This window comes from Cololabis saira, chromosome 21 (genome assembly GCF_033807715.1).
Source record: "Cololabis saira isolate AMF1-May2022 chromosome 21, fColSai1.1, whole genome shotgun sequence".
Lineage (NCBI taxonomy): Eukaryota > Metazoa > Chordata > Actinopteri > Beloniformes > Belonidae > Cololabis > Cololabis saira.
Genome location: NC_084607.1, coordinates 7,190,125 through 7,203,540, shown reverse-complemented (window position 1 = coordinate 7,203,540; position 13,416 = coordinate 7,190,125). Strand labels below are relative to the sequence as shown.

At 44.1% G+C, this 13,416-nt stretch overlaps 1 pseudogene; it reads right to left on the bottom strand.

Moving 5' to 3' along the window:
* Positions 1 to 6,303: 6,303 nt before the first annotated feature.
* LOC133422568 (uncharacterized) lies at positions 6,304 to 12,544 on the bottom strand (annotated as a pseudogene).
* Positions 12,545 to 13,416: the final 872 nt, after the last annotated feature.

The window sequence follows — 13,416 nt, the reverse complement described above, 5'->3', positions numbered from 1 at the left end:
TTACCGAACAAGGTAGTCTAAGGAGTCATCAGCGTATTCACACTGGAGAAAAGCCGTACAAATGTGATCAGTGTGGGGCAGCTTTTACCCGACAAGATCATCTAAGGAGTCATCAGCGTATTCACACTGGATTTAAGCCTTACAGATGTGATCAGTGTGGGGCAGCTTTTACCCAACAAGGTAATCTAAGGAATCATCAGCGTATTCACACTGGGGAAAAGCCTTACAGATGTGATCAGTGTGGGGCAGCTTTTACTCAACAAGGTCATCTAAGGAGTCATCAGCGTATTCACACTGGATTTAAGCCGTACAGATGTGATCAGTGTGGGGCAGCTTTTACCCAACAAGGTCATCTAAGGAGTCATCAGCGTATTCACACTGGGGATAAGCCTTACAAATGTGATCAGTGTGGGGCAGCTTTTACCGAACAAGGTAGTCTAAGGAGTCATCAGCGTATTCACACTGGATTTAAGCCGTACAGATGTGATCAGTGTGGGGTAGCTTTTACCCGACAAGGCGATCTAAGGCGTCATCAGCGTATTCACACCAGATAAAAAAATTGTCTGTGATCAGTGTGGGGCAGCTTTTACTCGGAGAGCTCAGTTAAAGGTACTAATTTAGACATGTTATGATGTTCTGAGAAAAAAAGAAATCTGGAGTTTTGTTTTCAGTTTCAAATGAAAAATGTGTTTCTTAAATTAGATTTTTTACCAGTTTATGTTCCATTGTTCCATCATTTAAATAAAAATGTTCTTTGTTTCCCTGCTGGATTTCAGTTTCCTGCTCACTGCAAACTCACAACAAGACATCAGTGTCAGAATATTAGAAAAGAGTCACAGAGTAGTGTGTTTTTCATGTGGTTTTTATCACCATATGTACTATTCGTGCTGGATTTAAATTCCCTCTGGACCTGCAATAATTCTAAAATGACACCATGATAGTGGGGCTGCTTAAGTCCATTTTTGAGCCGAATCGTTCACTTCATGGTACAAGCACCAAATTTGGTACAAATGATGTCCAGGACATACCTTCTAATAAAAGTACGTTGCCCAGCTGAAAATCCAAGAGGGCCGCCAGTTTTCAAGATGGCCGCCTCATCAAACGCCAAAAAAAGGTTTTCGAGGTAGAACTTGAATTAACAGAAGAATGTTAATGATCCAAGCATCAAAATGAATGTATTATGACTGGAATAACTCAATGGTGTCAATTGAATTCCAATATGGCCACCAATTTTCAAGATAATGGCTATTAAATGACTAAAAAGTAGCGTTTTCGCGTTTTTTCTTCAGTTTTCTGCAATGATCATAAGTGAAAATCTGCAGAATTCTGAGGGATGTGTTTTTTGTGTGAATCATTTGTGAAAATGTGTCCAAACTTTTGACTGTCACTCACCACACACACACACACACACACACACACACACACACACACACATACAGCAACACAAGCGTTCTTTACTGAAATAAAAGTACTAATTTAGCAATATAAATGATAATTCATTAAAATTCTGTGGTCAACATTTATTGGTTAGTAATTTTTTATAAGAGTGATGTCAAAGCACAACCAGGGCACACTGGTGACATCACTGCTGTGAGACTCAGCATGGGGTTCAGTGTCAGCTTGTAGTGTACTAACTGTAGTTGTAGTTTACTAACTGTTGTAGTGGCGTACTCACTGTAGTTGTAGTATACTTTAGTGTCCCAAATGCTATCTAATAAGCCCCTGTATAGACTCAACTAGAAGTTTAGTTAGTTGTAGTATTGTAGTTAGATAGCTGCACCTGAATTGACAGGATGTGCCAGCGCGGGATAGCCGAGCCAAGGGTAACGGGGCTTTAGTTACCTGGATGGTGTACAGATCGCACGGGATTTATGGCACTGGATGAACGATCGGGCTAGGTGTAGGGCACCAGATACTTGAACCTAGTTGCATCCCATATTCCAATGTGCTATGATATTTTGTATGTTTGGGTGGTAAAAGGATAATCCCTCGACCTTCAACTGTATAAGATGTCTGCCGATAATCCATTGAGTTGTGCTACTAAAACTGACTGGAGCAAGTGTTGCCTCTGTCAGACATGGTTTCTTTGGAGCAAACTCATCCTCAGATTTTCAATTAATTTCAGCTGGGAAAGTTTGTGGTCCACAAGACTCACAGGGAGTTCTCAGGCATAGCCATTGACCAAGCTCACCAGCAGGCTAATACAGTTGTTAAAGGTGATGGTGGTGCCATTGGAGTTACTGAGGATCCATCTGCACTGAGGCGGTGGATGGTGTCTGGACCAGAAGTTAGCCAGTTAGTCAACCAGTATGAGTTGGCATCTGAGGTCAATGAAGCAACTGAAGATATCAGGCATCATGAGCAGACTCGTCAGTCTCAGAAGTCCTTCACTGACAAGGTCCAGAGGTTGTTTGCTGTGATGAAGGATCTGGGTAATCCTTTTCAGGAAGAGTCCAAAGATCTGCTCACATTGGACACAAAAAACATTGCACATCCCAGTGCTGCTGAGCTTGTAAGAACTCACTTTGAGAAAGGTCAAGTTGCCTTCAGAGACTTTTTCAATGGTCTGGGTGATGAGACTTCCTTCTATAGGCCGATTAAAAAGAACAAAGGTGACTTCTTTCGCCAAGAAGCAGCTTCAGCTTGCAGTGACAAGAAGTAGCAGGTACTCAAAGATGACTGTCGCCTGTTCTCACAGCTCTTTATATCCTGCCAATCACGAGAGTGTGACCTGCTTGAGTTCTTTAAGCATGAGAATCAGTCTTTCCCTGCAGCACTGAGCGACACAGGGAAACTCTACTACGGCCAGAAGTCTCAGCTTGCAAACATTTTGGAAGCTACCATTTCTCCTCCTGACAAACAACCAGAATGTGGTGCTATTATCATTGATGGTTCCTCTCTTGTGTATTCATTGTCTCCAAAGACATCAAAGACCTTTGAGGAATATGCTGTCCAAGATGTAGTTCCAAAGATCCAGGCATACTCATCAAAGTATGAGCGAACAGACATAATTTTTTATGTCTACTGGACTTCAAGCCTGAAGACTGAAACAAGGTCAAACAGAGGTAAGGGAGGTCGACGTAGAGTGACCGACAAAACCAAACTACCGCCCAACTGGAAAAGCTTCTTGCGAGACAATGAAAACAAGACTGAACTCTTTGGGTTCCTAGCAGAGAAGATAGTGACCTTGTGTCCTGACAATGTCGTAGTTGTGACCAAAGGAGAGCAGGCTCTTTCAAACAAACCCATCAGCCTTGAAGGTTTAAGTCCTTGCAACCACGAAGAAGCTGACTCCAGAATCTTCACACATGCTCTTCATGCAGCCAAGCAACAGATAAAGTCTGTGTTGATTAAGGCATGCGACACAGATATTCTTGTGGTTGCAGTCAATGTTTTTGCGACTCTTCAGGATGCAGGCTTGGAAAAGATCTGGATAGAATTTGGCCAGGGTCAGTCCATTAGGTGGTTGCCAATTCATGATATGGTGGTGAATCTTGGCCCAGAGGCATGCTGTTCTTCCATGCCTTCACTGGCTGCGATGTTGTGTCAGCTTTCCGTGGTAAAAGCAAGAAAAGTGCATAGCAAGCATGGGAGGCTTGCCCTGAAGTTAGTCCTGTCTTCAAAAAGCTCAGCCAATACCCACCTATCATAGAAGATTCAGACCTCAACATCCTTGAGAAGTTTGTCATCACCATGTATGACAAGCAAAGTACTACATGCAAAGTTGATGAGGCAAGACTGGACTTGTTTGCTCGGAAGCAAAGGTCTTATGATGCCATTCCACCAACAAGCGCATCCCTCGTTCATCACGTGAAACGGTCTGCTTTCCAAGCTGCCTGCATATGGGGCCAAGCAACAGTGTGCAAAATGCAAACTGAAAGTCCTGCCAACTGGGGCTGGCAAAAAGATGGTTAGATCTGGCAAGTTCTCTGGACAACCCTTCCACCCATTGCTCAGACTTGAGCAGTTGACAAAATGTGGCTGCAAGACTGAATGCCAAGGACGATGCAAATGCTATCGCTTCGGCCTGAAGTGCACACAGTTGTTTGCCTGTGCATGTGAGGGCTAAGAAAATAGAACAACCAAGTTTAAGTTGAATGTTTGAGTTGGATATTTGTATTATTATTAGTTATGTTGATTCAAGTTCTGGATCGTAAAACATACAGCCTATGCATTGACACCTTTTCTGTGTTTTTATACCGTTATCTAAAAATTAAAAAAAAAAAAAAATAGCCTATACAAAAAAAAATTTAAAAAAATGGGGGAGACAAAGACAGCCTCTACGTGGCCTCACCTGCAAGTAGCTTACAGGTCCAAAAGCTTTAAGTGAAACTAATGTCTTTGTTTGTGAGTGTTTTTTTCATTTTATTCGCATTGTATCATCATAATATTCAATAATTTTGATTTTCTAAATGCAGAGTTGTATTTCTCATGTGCAAAAACACATATTTCAATGTATAAACCATCAGAATAGGACTATTCAATCAAAATATAGTTCAAACGCTGTTTCAAACCACTTCGAATGGCGGCCATCTTGAAAAATGGTGGCCACTTTGTTTGTTCAAGTGGGCAACGTACTTTTATGAGATAGTAGGTCCAAAAGCACTTGTGTACCAAATTTGGCGCTTGTACCACAAAGTGAACGATTTTTCATTAATGTGCTCCACTATGACATCTGTATTTCGTTCAGCTGATTCAAACTAGATAAGTGAAGTCTGTGTTGTACTGCCCTGATTCTGTTGAACAATTCCCTTTATTTAACACTACATTTTAATATTGAGTCAAAAGCAACTGAGCAGACACTTAAGCATTAGATTTCAGTGTCTACCATGTCACATTCTGAAAAGGTACCAAATTAAGAAAAAAGCGTTGTTTGCATACAGTATGTTTTAAGTTGCCATGGAAAGGAAAGCCTTTTTAGATTCAGTAAGACTTACCTGTGGAGCTCCAGCGTAAACGAGCAGAATACGCAGATGTCAAGAAGAAACTCCGGGACACAGATCACCGCTATGGCTCCTCCACCCAGCAAGACTCATTGTTACCATTGATGGAAAAAAAATATATCTTCAAAAACCCAGAGGAAGCAAATAGAGAACTGAAAAGACATCTTCCAGATATATTTGGATAATTTCGAGGCACTCTAGAAGCGCACGGGTAGACGTGAGTTATTATTCTTATCACTTTTATTTGGCTATATTAATGGGCTACCGAGTAGTTATAGAACATTTTAGTTTAATTAAATGAAACAGTTTCTGTTAAGAGATTAAGTAAAATGGTTCAATCCATGTATTGTCATTGCATGACTGTTCTTTTTTCTCGGTGGCCCGATTCTGATTTACTCTACGCACCAGATAGTGACTGTACTGCCGGTGCTTCTTTTGTGGGTAAGTTATGCTCATTATTATTAGCAGTTATTATTATTGGCAGATTATGCTCATTATTATTAGCAGTTATTATTATTGGCAGGTTATGCTCATTATTATTAGCAGTTATTATTATTGGCAGGTTATGCGGGGTATTGCTCATGTGGCCGGAGCTGAATCCCACCTACTTTTTCCTGGGGTCTGAATTATGATGATGGCTTTGCCCATCTGCCTCTTTGGTTCACGGATGAGAGACTGGAACTACGTCGGCCTCTTTTTTTTATGTGTGTATTTGCCTTTCGGCACCTTATATGTTGTTTGTTATGTGTAATTCTTTGTTTAAATCTTTGTTTGGTACAGAAAAAAAATATTGTGCTTTTAGGCAAAGTTCCTATATTAATTAAATATATTCTGAATATATATGGGTCCTAATACTATAAAGTTGATATCTTGGAATATAAATGGGGTCGCAAATAAAATTAAAATAAAATTAAACTTTGCTTTTAGGCAAAGTTCCTACATTAATTAAATATATTCTGAATATATATGGGTCCTAATACTATAAAGTTGATATATTGGAATATAAATGGGGTCGCAAATAAAATTAAACGCTATAAGATCATTTCACATTTAGAATCATTAACATGCGATCTGGCAATGCTTCAAGAGGTACATCTAAAAGAGGCTGAAATGCCTAAATTAAAACAGAGATGGGTAGGACAAGTATTTTCTGCACCAGGGACTGGAGCAGCAAGGGGTGTCAGCATTTTGCTGGCAAACTTTGTAACATACATCAACTAGTGATGCAACATGGACGCATCATCAGTGATGTTACCTGGGGTCATTGAGTGTTTCGGGTCATTTCAACATCATACACTCTCTTCCAGGCGACCCAGCCGGGGGTGATCAATCCCCCAGCTTGTGTCCAGGTAGCGCTTCCCTACCCACGGATCTCCTCTCCTGATCCACAGCCAACGTGAGGCAACCTCTGCTGCCTCTGTGGCCTCCTTGATGGCCCTTCTCTTACTGTGATGGTGATGCCCAGCATACTGTAGGCCCTGCAGAGGGACTGGCCTGCGAACCCTCTGCATGACACCTCAATGGGCTCACATCTTGCTTGCCACCCATTGAGCCAACACTCCTCCACCAGAGCCTGGTATTTAGCCCTCTTCCTCTCATTGGCCTCATCGATGCGGTCTTCCCAAGGGACCGTTAGCTCCAGGAGCATGACCTGCTTGGAAGTTGCTGTGGTCAGCACCACATCTGGCCTTAGTGATGTTATGGCCACGTTGTCCGGGAACTTTAATTGTTTCCCCAAAACAACCTTCAGCTCCCAGTCTTGTGCCATTGATAGCAGGCCAGAGGAGGAGGTCCTGGCAGCAGCTGGTGGTTCTTCTCCAGTTCTGATCAAATCAAATCAAATCAAACTTTATTTATAAAGCACCTTTCATACAAAAAAAATGTAACCACAAGTGCTTTCCATAAAACGTAAACATAAAATGTATTAATGCCCCCCCCCCGCCCTCCCCCTCCCCCCTCCCCGCACACACACAGACACACGGTGCAGACATGGCTAGGCACAGAGGATCCAGGTGAGGAAACGGTAACGGGGAGCCGTCCAGGCCAGGAGGTCTCATAGCCCGTAGCTACAAGGGGGGGGGCCAACAGAGACCATCCCGGCCCGGACGGATAGAGGAGTCCACACAACAGCGGTGAAGCCGTGGTACAGAGCTCTACAACCATCCAGGCCAGAACCACCCCCAGGACGACCCCCCTGCAGGCCAGAGTCACTCCCAGCATGGAGGCTCCCCATGAGGAAACACTGGAGATAAAAGCTACAAGAAAGCAGGATAAGATACACTAAAAGAGTTTAAAAAGTATAACATAACATAAAATCCTAAAAGTATGTCTAAAAAGCAAGACATTAAAAACTAAAGGAATAAGACAGTAGAATGTATAAAATAGACCATAAATAATGACTAAAATATTTAGATAGAACATTAAGATAAAACAATGAAAATAAAATATGATAAAAAAGGATAAACTAAATATAAAACAGAGCAGTAAGATCCAATAAAAATAAGGGTGAGCATAAGAAATTTAAAAGAGTTAAATGAGTCAGTTAAAAGCCTTATTAAAGAGATGTGTCTTGAGCCTCTTTTTAAAAACATCAACAGTCTCTGCGGCCCTGAGGTTCTCCGGGAGGTTGTTCCACAATCGGGGACCATAAAAACTGAATGCCGCCTCCCCGTGTGTCCTGGTTCTAACTTTTGGTATGGTTAAAAGGCCAGCACCGGAGGACCTCAGGGTCCGTGAGGGTTGATAGGGTAAAAGTAGTGCAGACAAATAAGAAGGCCCAAGACCATTAAGACACTTAAAAACCAGTAAAAGAACCTTAAAATCAACCCTGAAGCGCACGGGGAGCCAATGCAGCGATTTTAAAACAGGTGTAATGTGCTCCCGCCCTCTGGTCCTCGTCAGCACGCGTGCGGCTGAATTCTGTAATAATTGTAGATTGTACATGTTCTTTTTGGGAAGAGATGAAGGAGATGGTCTTCTTCTCTGGGCAGAGGCGCTTGCAGTGGGCAATTCCGCTGCAGATGGTGTTCGCTATAGCATTCAAGACCTGGTCATGACGCCAGCGGTAGCGCCCCTCGCTCAGGCCTCTCGGACAGCAGCTCAAGATGTGCTCCAGGGTCCCTCTCTTCTGGCACAGAGCGCAAGCTGGAGACTCCACCTTCCCCCAACAGAACAGGTTAGACGGGCTTGGCAGCACGTCATAGACCGCCTGGATCAGGAATTTTAGGCGCTGGAGCTCGGCTCTCCACAGCTCAGTCCAAGTGACTTTGCGCTCTCCTGCCTGCTCCCACCGCGTCCATGCTCCCTGCTGTCGCATTCCAACCATCGTGCTGGCTCGCTCTTCTTCCACTGCTGCCCGCACCTCTTCCTGAAGCAATGCTCACCCGTCCTTCCCCTCTGCCTTGTCGTAGCGAGGTGTTGTACTCCTACCCACGCCTGCCCTTCCCCGAGCCACTGTGCCAACCAGAGCCCTGTGCCGCAGCCATGATTCAGCAACAACCACAGCCTCTGCTGCCTTCCATTTCCGCCCCGTTCTGACTTCAATCCCAGTTTGAGAGACTTTTGGGTCAGATTATTCTCTGTATTGCAGCACCTCCCTTGTACGGCTCACCTTGAATTCTTCATTGAGGCTGCTGATGGGGAGCTTCAGCATGTTGTTTTTCCCATAGATGGCGATGCTGCTCAGGCTCCGGGGTAAGCCCAGCCACTTCCGCAGGAACCTGCTGGCTCTCCTTTTAAATCCCTCAACAGTGGAGATCGGGACCTCGTACACCAAGAGGGGCCAGAGGATCCTTGGGAGTATTCCATGTTGGTACACCCAGGCCTTGAACTTGCCTGGTAGACCCGACTTGTCCACAGTGGCTAGCCAAGCCTCCAGCTCTTGGTTGGTCACATGGATGGCTGCCTTGTCCTTCAAGCTGCAATGAAACACTTTCCCCAGGCTCTTCACTGGTTTGTCGGTGATGGATGGTATCTGGATGCTGCCAAGTGAGAAGTGGAACTTGTTGGTGACCTTTCCTTCCTTCAGCACGAGGGATCTGGATTTTGCAGGCTTGAAGGTCATGCGGGCCCATGTAGTTAGTTCCTCCAGGCCCTTCACCCTGGGACGTTCGGTGTCGTCACAGTCAGGTCGTCCATGAAGGCCCTGATGGGCGGCTGCCTGATGCCGGACTTGGTGAGAAGCCCTCTGCACTGAACCTCAGCAGACTTCGCCAGCATGTTCATGGCAAGTGCGAAGAGGATTACTGAAATTGTGCATCCAGTGATGATTCCCTTCTCCAGCTTATGCCAGTCCGATGTTGAGGAACCCGCTGAGACCCTCAGACTGAACCTGCTGTAATAGTCCAGAATGAAGTCTCTGAACTTGACGGGGACATGATGCCGGCATAATGCCTCTTCGACGAGCTTGTGAGGTATGGACCCGTAGGCATTTGCGAGGTCCAGCCACAGTACGACTAGGTTGCCCTTGTTCTCTCTGGCTTCCCTAATCAGCTGGGTGACAACTCCATTATGCTCCAGACACCCTGGTATCTTTGGGATCCCTCCTTTCTGGACTGAAGTGTCAATGTAGGCGTTCCTCAGGAGGTAGTCTGTCAGATGCGTGGCAACAATGCTGAAGAATAGTTTGCCTTCAACACTGAGCAGGGAGATGGTTCTGAACTGATCGATGTTTTTAGACTCTTCCTGCTTCGGAATCCATACACCTTCTGCGAAGCGCCACTGGTCAGCAACCTTTCCCCTCCTCCAGATCACCTTCAAGATGCTCCAGAGCCTGTGGAGTAACTTTGGGCAGTTCTTGTATACGTTGTAAGGTACCCCGCTCGGTCCTGGGGCTGAGCTTGATCTTGCCTTCTTTTTTTTTTTTTCTTTTTTTTTTTTTTACCTTGTCTGCACACATATTAATGATTGATACCATGACGGTAGAAACCAAAGGTATATATATATATGTGCATTATTACTATATTTAATATATATACATATATATATATGCATACATATGCATACACATACATAAATATACACATACAAACCCAGTGATTTTTTATTTTTTTTTATTTTTGGGGGGGTGGGGTGGGGGGGGTGACGACATCCACTGCCAATCCAGGAAGCAGGAACACACGGAGACACACGTCAAGCACTGGAAATCTGCAACAAAAAACCACAAACAAAACACGAAACCGGCACGGAGCCGACCAAAACATGAACAGCAATCGACCCAAATCTTGAGATCTGATCGCAGTCTGAGCTAAGCTATCGCTACCGCTACCTAACCCCAAAAACTACAGAGCAAGCATGCAGGTGAACAAGCCAGTGTGTATGTCTATGTGTGTGTATGCGTGTATGTATATGATCATGCGTGTGTGTGTGTGTGTGTGTGTGTGTGTGTGTGTGTGTGTGTGTGTGTGTGTGTGTGTGTGTGTGTGTGTGTGTGTGTGTGTGTGTGTGTGTGTGTGTGTGTGTGCGAGTAAGAATATATCTTTCTTTTAGAGAAACCTGCCCAGGTGTGGTGTAATTTTCTTTTGTTGCTTGGTTATTGCGGAGATTTATCTTGGGGTTATATTTTAGTAGTTTGTTTTGTTTATTATTTTGTGTTTATTTGAGTTTATTGTAAATACTACATTTTCATTTGGGAGGTACGCGTATATTCTGGGTCCTCCATTTTTTATATTTTAATGGACGAAACTTTGGTTAATTGTGTCTATTCCTCTGACCAAAGACTTATTAACTTTCTTTTCTTTCTTTTTTGATTTCTGGATAATTTGTAATAATATTCTTCAGTTCCTTGATTTGATTAGTTGTTAACTTGTTTTGTTACATGGTTCGTTGTTTTGTGGGTCCTTTTAACTGTGTCCTATCTCCCTCCCTGAGTGTCCTTTTGTAGAAGTTATAATTCACCCTTAGTACGGGTCCTGGATCCTAAACGTCAAGGGAACCTATTATGGCATCTAATACCTATTTTAAACAGGCCTTGAATGTCTTAAAAACAAGCTTTTGATTGTTTTTGCTAAATAAATTAGAAATTCAGCCTCTGAGCCATGTCTTTATCATCCCATTCTCTAACCTCATTATCTATGTGGGATTCTGAGTAGGCGGGGCTATGATAATGAGGCACTGTGCTGATTGGCTGCCTGAATGACGCGATACACCGCTATGAAAAAATGAAGGAAGCTCCGGCCGGCGGAGTTATTTACACTGTGTCATGCATGTGATGTGAGCGAGCGTCAGTGAAAAAATCAATTCCATTGCTTTATTTTCCACACAGGGGTCATTCCAGCACACTGTAGCCATTTCTGCTGGGCTCTCCCAAAGCAGTTTTTCAGGTGTGCTGTCCACTGTCCTCAACGCTCTGTTACGCAGGATGGGCAGGCACATACGGTTCCCATCCACTCGGGACGCACTGAATGATGTCAAACACGGATTTTATGCAGTTGCTTAAAGAGTAATAGGAGCGATTGACTGCACTCATATTCAGCTGGTTCCCCCATCAAACACGGAGCATGTGTACAGAAATAGAAAACACACATTCATTAAATGTGCAGGTTGTTTGTGACTCCGAAGGCATCGTAACAAACGTTGTGGCTAAATATCCTGGGTCGGTGCATGACTCCTTTATCCTGAGGAGCTGCATTCTTTATTCCAAGTTGCGAGATGGCGAGTATGGAGATGGCTGGCTTTTGGGTGAGTTTTATATAATTTATACTTTGTAAAATCATTCCTCACATTAAAGAAGTGCCATGCATTTATGCCATATTGATTTATATTTTCTGTAATTAGGTGATAGCGCATACCCCCTACACCCCTTCCTCATGACTCCTGTACTATATCCGACCACCCCAGGAGAGAATCGGTACAATGCAGCCCATATACGCACGAGGAACATTGTGGAGCGCACCTTTGGCGTATTGAAAAGCCGGTTCCGCTGTTTGGACCGCACTGGAGGAGCACTGCTGTACTGCCCGGAAAAAGTGGCCAAGATTGCAATTGTCTGCTGCATGTTGCACAACATCGCTAAACGTCATGGGTTGGAGCATGCTGCTCTGGAAATGGAGGAGGATGATGATGATGATGACCACTACCATGGGCTCCCTGGGGGGCAACAACCCAATGCTGCGGGATTGCAGACACGCATCACTCTCATTCAAGGCCATTTCTCATGAACTGTGAGTGGAATACATTAATTCTTAATTTTCATTCAATAATACACAGAAAAAAACCACAATTAATCATAAATTTATTTAACCAAACAAATTAAATCTGAACCACTGCAGTTAACAAAAATTTAAGCTACGCTACTTCCTGAAATTAAATGATAAAATTAAATTACATTTTCTCTTTCTCAGGTTACGCGTCGCTCATACGTGGCTCTCCTCTCCTCCAGTGCGTGCCTCGCCAATGATCTCTCCCTCCTCTCCAGTCTCCGGCTGCTCCACTCTGGGACCGCTGGGAATGAGAGCCCTCCCCACCGCCTGAACTCCATCCTGGATCCCTCTCGCCAGGGTATTTACGGCCATTGTCAGACCAGATACAGCACTGACCAGCTGCCGAGTGTGCGCAGCAATGGCCCGAGTATCCCGCCTGAGCGCTCGCACCATAGAGGACATAGCTCGCACCTCGTGCGCAACGGAAGATAGGGCTGTTGACTGTTTTTTTCTGCTCTTGGAGCAACTCTCTGTCAATGTCCTCAACTGGCCGCTTTTGAGGCTCTGCAGGGATGATTGTTGGGTCCTGATTTGAGGACTGGGGTGGGGATGGCTCAACTTGTGAGGATTCTCCACATGCAAAAGGAGAAATATTTTATTTGAGTGTTGAATCGAGTATTATTCAGCAAAAGGTTGCCACAGGAGGCACATTCATTTTTTTTATTTGTGATAATAAATAAATCACGTGTTTTCATGGAGAAAAAGGTGTTTCTTATTGTGTGCTTACCTTGTTCTGCAGTGGGCTCTAGCGTGTCATACCCCGGTATCCCAGTTATCTGCTCCTCGCAGAAGATGAGCTGCACCTGCTGCTCGATGCTGGTTAGAGGCATCTCTTCCGCAGGCCCTCCACCTGTCTTGCTTGCCGACGTTTTATTGAAGGCCACTTTTTCTTTGGTTCTTCGCCTTATGTCTTGCCACCTTCTTTTAACATCATCTGCCGTTCTTTTGGTCTTTCCAACTGCATTTACTCTATCGCAGATTTTCTCCCATATTTCGTTTCTTTTGGTAATGGTTAAATTTCTTTGCTGTAGTTCATGAAAGTGTTTATTTGCCTCTGCCACTAATATCTCTAACTCCAACTCGTCAAATTTCATTTTGAGCTTGCGACCCTGCTTTCCATCCAGACTCTCTATGGCGCAAAACCGTAAGACACGCAACACCTCATTTAAATACTGCGGTTTGCACCTGTTATCAATTGCGCAAGCAATCTTAGTTGATCACCCGCAAAACACACAACAACAGCACGTGCAAACCTTTTCAGTGCACACGCAATT